At 51.3% G+C, this 7,500-nt stretch overlaps 1 protein-coding gene across 3 annotated transcripts in view; it reads right to left on the reverse strand.

Moving 5' to 3' along the window:
* LOC125030763 (SH2 domain-containing protein 4A-like) overlaps positions 1 to 7,500 on the reverse strand; it is a 157,568-nt gene that overhangs the window by 49,578 nt on the left and 100,490 nt on the right. For 2 of the 3 annotated variants that reach the window (XM_047621028.1, XM_047621027.1), the window contains exon 2: positions 1 to 195. This exon is cut by the window's left edge and continues 258 nt beyond it. The exons of the other annotated variant lie outside the window; for it this stretch is intronic. The gene's annotated coding sequence lies outside the window, so the exon portion shown is untranslated. The remainder of the gene's footprint in view (positions 196 to 7,500) is intronic. 3 annotated transcript variants of the gene reach the window in all.

The raw sequence follows: 7,500 nt of genomic DNA on the forward strand, positions 1-7,500 counted from the left end.
TGGCACTTCCCTCACTCGGCGACTTATCGCACCTCTATTTCAACGACTTCGTTCTCTCGTTTTTTCTCATTATCGGCGTCTTTGTTCCCTCCTTTTATTCCGTCTCACTTCTCTCTCGTTTCTTCAGAGAGATTTCAATGGGCGCTCACGGCGTAATCCAGTCTGAGTCTTTCTCCGGGGTTTGTGATTGCCTTCCTGTGCACAGATGGTAAAGCGATAAGAAAAACGGCCTCCAGATAACGATAAGAATGTTGGAAATGTTGATGATTTGAAAAAAAAAAAAGTAGAACGGATGAACGAATAATCGAAAGACAACGTTCGGGGAAAAAGAAAACGAAAAAAAAACACGAAAATACAAACAAACAAACAAATAAACGATCACATAAATAACTGAACGAATAAATAAATAAATAAATAAATAAATAAATAAACACAAATTAAGGCATCATTTTCTTCCCCACCTTTTTTTCATTCATTTACATTTCTCCTTCTATTCCGCTCTTTCTCCCCCTCCTCCTTTCCTTTCCTCATTTTCGTCGTTCCTCATAAAGAAAAAATCTTATGCTCCTAAAATATTCTAAAAAAATTACCAACAAAAAGACGTCTCCTAAAAAATAATAAAAATAACAATACTAATAAAGACACGCCACAATGGCAGCACGGACGATGCACAATAATGGCAACAAGGCTAATCCGTGTCATATGGGCAGCATCTTTTGAGCCGCCCCGAGACGCCCACAATGGACACCGCCCTTGACAAACACGTCTCTCGTTTGTCACGCTCGCCCATGACTGTGCTGTCCATCCGCGCCCTTTCCTTGTCACATTTCCACGCCCGTCACCCTTCCACGCCCTTTTCCTGGCACCCTTTGAACCCCTGTCACCCTTCCACGCCCCTGTCACCCTTTTTAACCCCTGTCACCCTTCCACGCCCCTGTCACCCTTTCAACCCCTGTCACCCTTCCACGCCCTTTCCCTGTCACCCTTTGAACCCCTGTCACCCTTCCACGCCCTTTCCCTGTAACCCTTGTACTCGTACACTCCTTTCATCCCCCTGCCCACGTGGCCTCGGCAAAGCACCCTTCCACCCTGCCAACATCTGTCTCGCAGATCCAATAGACTTCTTCCCGTTACACCTACACCTACTTGAGCGTACTGAACCCCGCCCACGCCCATGCTTCCTCATTACAACCCTCCTCCTTCCCTCCAGCCCCCCCCCCACCCCCAACTAAAACTTCACACGTACCCACACGCAAACGCCTTCACAAATACCCGCGCGACTCTACGACTAAAACTCGTTACTATGAGCGTGACGAGTCTTCTAAATACCCACCTGTTTATCCGCTCCTCCAACCCCACCCTTCCCCCCCACCCACCTCCTCTCTCTCCTCAGCCTTCCCCAACCCGCCCACACTTCCCCCACCCGCACGCCCACCGCCTCCTCCGAGACCACCAACAGCCACCAAGCCAGCCCACCTGCCAGCCCACCTACCCACCCACCCGCCCACCTTCGCCCACCGAGTCTCGCATTTTCTCTAGCCTTCGAGAAGCCCGGCAGTCCTCGCTTTTACCCGCCGCTCTGACCTTCCAGGAGGGGGGGGAGAAGGGGGGGAGAAGGGAGAAGGGGGTAGGGGGGGGTCAGGTGACATGCCTTCTCATTCATGCTCTCTGCAGATTGCAGCTTCCTTTTTTATTTGCTTTCTTCACAACGTCTTTTTCCATTCTACGTTTACTACGTGTAGATTATTATTATTACTCTACTCCCTCTCCCTCTCCCTCTCCCTCTCCCTCTCCCTCTCCCTCTCCCTCTCCCTCTCCCTCTCCCTCTCCCTCTCCCTCTCCCTCTCCGTCTCCCTCTCCGTCTCCCTCTCCCTCTCCCTCTCCTCCTTCTCCTCCTTCTCGTTCTCCTCCTCCTCCCCTTTATTCTCTCCTCTGCACCTTATTCCCTTCTATTTCCCCTCTCCTCTTTATTCCTTTTCTCCTTATTCGCCCTCTCCTCCCCCCTCCTCCTCTGCTTTCCCCTCCACGTAATAGTTCGTCTTCGGTTCCCAACCCTTCTTGCAACCTGCAGCGTACGGCTTCGCAATCTGCAACGCCGATCCCTTAAAACTCGACACCTGCTGGACGCCACACCTCGCCCTCAATCTCCTCTTCCTTTAATCCACTTTCGTCATCTATTCTATCGTCCCTTCCCCTTAATGTCCTCCTCCCGTTTCGTTCTCCATTCCATCTCTCTCTTCCCTTTCTCCAAATCTGTTGTCTTCCCTTTTCTCCCTATCTATTTTACCTATCTATCTATTTGTTATAAAACCTCAAAACTACACCAACTTACGAACATTTCCCTCCCCTCCCTTCAACTCCTAAAACCTATCCCCATCCCTCCGCAAATAAGACGAAGCGAAAGGCGAGCCAAAGGGCCGGAGATGCGAGCGACGGGGAAGAGGGAGGAATGGGACACGAAAGACAACGCCCGCGGGGAGGAATGGGCCGGCGGTCGCTCGCTCACATACGCACACTACCGACACACAGACAGACACACAGACAGACACAGACACAGATACAAGCTATAGATATAGATACAAAGTCGGACACACAAACATACAAGCGCACGCACGCACGAACGCACACACACACACACACACACACACACAAGGCAAACCTACTTTCCCACGGACGGACACGGGTCAACATATACCCATATACAGTACGTACGCGTGTGAACAAAGACGCACAAAAACTCGTACACATATTTAAGTATCGATATTAAATTGACACTTTTACGGTTGTAACAATAACTTTTCAAGATAAATAATAAATATTGTGACATTCATTATTATTACATTACAATCATCGTTATCATTACCATTATCATCATTGATATTGTTATTAGTAGTATTATCAGCATTATCATCATCATTACAATTATCATCAGTATCGTTATTAGAATCGTTATCCGTATCATCAGTATCATTATGACTATCGACTATCGTTATCAACAGTATAATTATCATTATCATTACCATTACAAACATACACACTGAACCACGACCAAAAACGCTCGCACGACTTCTCACCTCTTGACCACCCATCCCATACCCCCCTACCCCTTAACCCTGACCCCCTACCCCCCCCCCATCCCGTACCCCATTCCTACCCTAACCCCTCCCGTAACCCCCACCCCCCACCCCCCAGCACAGACGCGAGATCGTTCGGGCGCAAACGGCAGCAGGATCGAGAGAGAGCGCCTCGGCCCTTGACGCCCCGCACTCTTTACCTCCGAAGGACCCCGAGGCGCGCCAAATTTCCTTCGGGAAGCCAAGCCCGAGCGCAAAAAGGGCCGCCGAGTGTCACATGTGCGTCGGCCGTTGGGAGATGACGCCGAGGAGGGGGGGGAGAGACAGAGGGACGGGGGGGGGGGGTGACGGACGACCTCCACGCAGCTTCCCACCCACCTTATACCTCCCTCCCTCCCCCCCTCCTGACCCACCTGCCCCCCCCCCCCCTCCACATTCATTCATTCCGGAGCTGCGTCTTGTGCCATTGGGGAGGGGACGGGGGAGAGGCAAGGGGCTGGGGGATAGGTAAGGGTGAAGGGGAGGGGGCGAGGAGCGGCCAGATGGTGCTTGGATAGCGAGAGAAAGAAAGAAAAAAGGGGGAGATAGAGAACGGAGAAGGACAGGCAGGTGTGTCGAAGAGGAAATGGGGAGGGGGAGAAGGGGGGACGAAGAGGGGAAGAGAAGGGGGGAGGGGGGATGAAGAGGGGAGAAGGGGGGATGAAGAAGGGAAGAGAAGGGGGGAGGGGGGAGATTGTAGTGTCCGGTTACACCATAGATGGAAAAATTATCTCAGCTAAGAGGACCTATACAAGGCCTTAAACCCCCCCCCCCCCGATGCTTGGTATCCCCCCCCCCCTGATCTACAACTTCTTTCCCTCTTTCTCCTTTTCATTCTCCTCCCTCTTCGTTGATTTCCACTCCCTTCCATCCCCTTTTCTTTCCCCAACCTTCCTTACCTGTTTTCGTCCTCCCTGTCTCCCTGTCCCCTCCCTCTCTCCCTTCCCCTCACTCCCCCCCCCCATCTCCCCCTCCTCCAACATACCACCAAAAAAATAATGCCAAGATTTTTTTCCTCCTCCTTCTAAGAAAAAAAAATCTGCCCTTGACCGACGCAACATTCCCTGGGCCTCCGGTGTTCATTTTTCTCCATTTCACTTCATCTCGTTATCTTTTCCTTCCATGCGAACCGACGACGACCTCAAGGGCTTGCGAATCATACAGCGATGGTGCGATTTAACAGAAGGAAGGAAGGCAGGAAGATGGAAAGAAAGAAAGAAAAAGAAACATGGAAGGATAAAGCAAGAAAGAAGGTAGGAAGGAATGAAAGAAGAAAAGAAACACAAAAGGAAAGAAGAAAAGAAATATGGATGGAAGGAAGGAAGGAAGGAAGATGGAAAGAAAGAAAGAAAAAGAAAAATGGAAGGATAAAGCAAGAAAGGAAGTAGGAAGGAATGAAAGAAGAAAAGAAACACAAAAAGAAAGAAGAAAATAAATATGGATGGAAGGATGGAAGGAAGGAAGATGGAAAGAAAGAAAGAAAGAAAAATGGAAGGATAAAGCAAAAGAGGAAGTAAGGGATGAAAGAAGAAAAGAAAGACAAAGAGAGAGAGAGAAAGAAAAGAAATAAAGATAGAAGGAAGGTAGGAAAGAAGGAAGGAAGATGGAAAGAAAGAAAGAAAAATGGAAGGATAAAGCAAAAGAGGAAGTAAGGGATGAAAGAAGAAAAGAAAGACAAAGAGAGAGAGAGAAAGAAAAGAAATAAAGATAGAAGGAAGGTAGGAAAGAAGGAAGGAAGATGGAAAGAAAGAAGAAAAAAAGAAAGACAAAAAGAAAAAGAGAAATAAGGAAGGCAAGAGAGAAAAAGAAAAATCAGTTTACGTTGTCGTATCTGATCGAAAATTCTGATCGTGTTATATTTTTCATCATTCTCTCTCACTCTCTCGCTCCCTCTCGCTCTCCATTTCTGTTTTTTTCTCGATCTAGTTTTCCATTATCACTTTTCAATCGCCTCTTTTTTTCGTTTCTCAATTCCCCCTTCTTTCTTTCTCCCTCTCCCCCTCCCTCCCTTTCCTCCCTCCCTCCCTCCCTCTCTTTATCTGTATCTAATCTTTACGCCTTCTCTTCTCCAGCCTTCCTTTTCCCCTCTGACCTGAACCCCCCCCCACCCCACCCCCTTCCGTCTACTTCCTCTCCCTCCTCTTCAAAGTCCACCTAATACTTTCCCCTCAGCAGCCTAAATGTCTCCCCTCCTTCCCCTCCCCCAACACCCCACCCCTAATTTCGGAGGAGGGGGAGGGGGAGGGGGGGAGGGCAGACGGCGGAAGGTAGATGTAGAAAGGTAGAAAGTAGGACCACAACCATATACAGTGACGGGGGAGGGGGAGGGGGAGGGGGAGGGGGAGGGGGAGGAGGGGAGGAGGGGAGAAGGGAGGCGAGTAAGGAGAAGGAGAAGAAGGGCAAGAGAAGTGGGAGAAGGGGAAAGAAAGGAGGAAGAGGAGGGAGAAAGAAGCAGACGAGATGAAGGAAGTGGAGAGGGGAGGAAGGAGGAGGGGGAGGGGGTGGAGAGAGTTGAGAGGGTGGAGAGAGAGAGGGAGAGAGAGAGGGAGAGAGAGAGGGAGAGAGAGAGGGAGAGAGAGAGGGAGAGAGAGAGAGGGAGAGAGAGAGAGGGAGAGAGAGAGGGAGAGAGAGGGAGAGAGAGGGAGAGAGAGGGAGAGAGAGGGAGAGAGAGGGAGAGAGAGGGAGAGAGAGGGAGAGAGAGGGAGAGAGACGGAGAGAGACGGAGAGAGACGGAGAGAGACGGAGAGAGACGGAGAGAGACGGAGAGAGACGGAGAGAGACGGAGAGAGACGGAGAGAGACGGAGAGAGACGGAGAGAGAGAGGGGGAGTCAGGAGACAAGCATCCCTAAAGAGACCTGTGGCATAACGCCCCCTCCTTTCCCTCCCCTTTCCCTCCCCCTCCAAACAAGTAGATGGAAAATGCCCGTGGGACGAAGGCGGCGAGGATCAAGAGAAAGGATGTGTAGGAGGGGGCGTGGGAGGCTAGGAGGAGGCGTGGGAGGCTAGGAGGGGGCGTGGGAGGCGAAGAGCGGAGGAGGAAATTTGAGTTACGTGCGGGTCAAAGGCAGAAAATGCAAGACAAGCAAGGATGCACAGATGGAAGGCAGGATGGAAAGGGGAGGGAGGGAGGGAGGGAGGGAGGGAGGGAGGGAGGGAGGGAGGGAGGGAGGGAGGGAGGAGGAGGGAGGAGGAGGGAGGGAGAGGGAGGAGAAGGGAGGAGGGGGAGGGAAGAGGCAGGGAGGGAGATGAAGAGGGAGGAGGGGGAGGGAAGAGGGGGAGGGAGGAGGAGGAGGGGGGGGGAGGGAGGAGGGGGGGGGAAGAGGGAGAGGGAGGAGAAGGGAGGAGGGGGAGGGAAGAGGGAGAGGGAGGAGAAGGGAGGAGGGGGAGGGAAGAGGGGGAGGGAGGAGGAGGATGGAGGGGGAGGGAGGAGAAGGGAGGAGGGGGAGGGAGGAGGAGGATGGAGGGGGAGGGAGGAGGAGGATGGAGGGAGAGGGAGGAGGAGGAGGATGGAGAGGGGGAGAGGGATGAGGGAGGGAAGAGGGAGGAGGGAGGGAAGAGAGAGGAGGAGGGTGAGTAGGTGAGGAGGAGGAGGAGGAGGAGGAGTAAAGGGAGGGAGTGAAAGAGAAGGAAAAGGAGGCGAAGGAGAATGCCTACACAAATATAAAAAATAATGTCGTAAATAAACAGAAAACAATGATGAGAGAAAAAAAAAAAAAAAAAAAAAAAAACATTTTTTTTTAATCTAAGAAAAATCAATAAAGAGAAACAAGAAAAACAACAAGACCACGCAGATAACAGTACCGCCGCCCCCCCCCCCCTCAAAAAAGGTCAGAGAGCATCAGCACCCTCCCCCCCAAACCACCTCCTACCCCCCCCACCCCTCCCGACACACACACACACCATCCCCTCCCTCAATATTCGACGCCTCGTCCTTAATTAACCCCCGCTAATTGCACCTCCCCCGGGCGTTATTATCGAAGGCAAACGCACTCATTATCCCAGGCGACGAAAATGAGGCCGCTATGTCGAAGCTATGTGGCGACTTATGAGGACCGGATCGCGGCTGTGTTCATGACTGGGCCCCCGGGCAAGGCTGCGCGCCAAGGCTAAACAGGAATGGGATTTAATTAACCGCACTTCTCGAGGACCAAATGTGTGTAATTAAGCTACCTGTTCGTGCAATTATGAAAAAAAAATCTATATATTAACCGAGATTACTGACCAATCTTGCCTGAGGTCGTGTTTATGTAGTTTTAGCATCGGGCTCTCGCCGCCCCACACGCCAGCCCACTCGTGCGTCTGTTAACCCACTCACATCTACCCCAAGCCCACTCTTTCCTACGCCAACCCACCCTCTGGACCCGATCAATTCCCATCCTTTCAACC

This window comes from Penaeus chinensis, chromosome 11, assembly GCF_019202785.1.
Source record: "Penaeus chinensis breed Huanghai No. 1 chromosome 11, ASM1920278v2, whole genome shotgun sequence".
Lineage (NCBI taxonomy): Eukaryota > Metazoa > Arthropoda > Malacostraca > Decapoda > Penaeidae > Penaeus > Penaeus chinensis.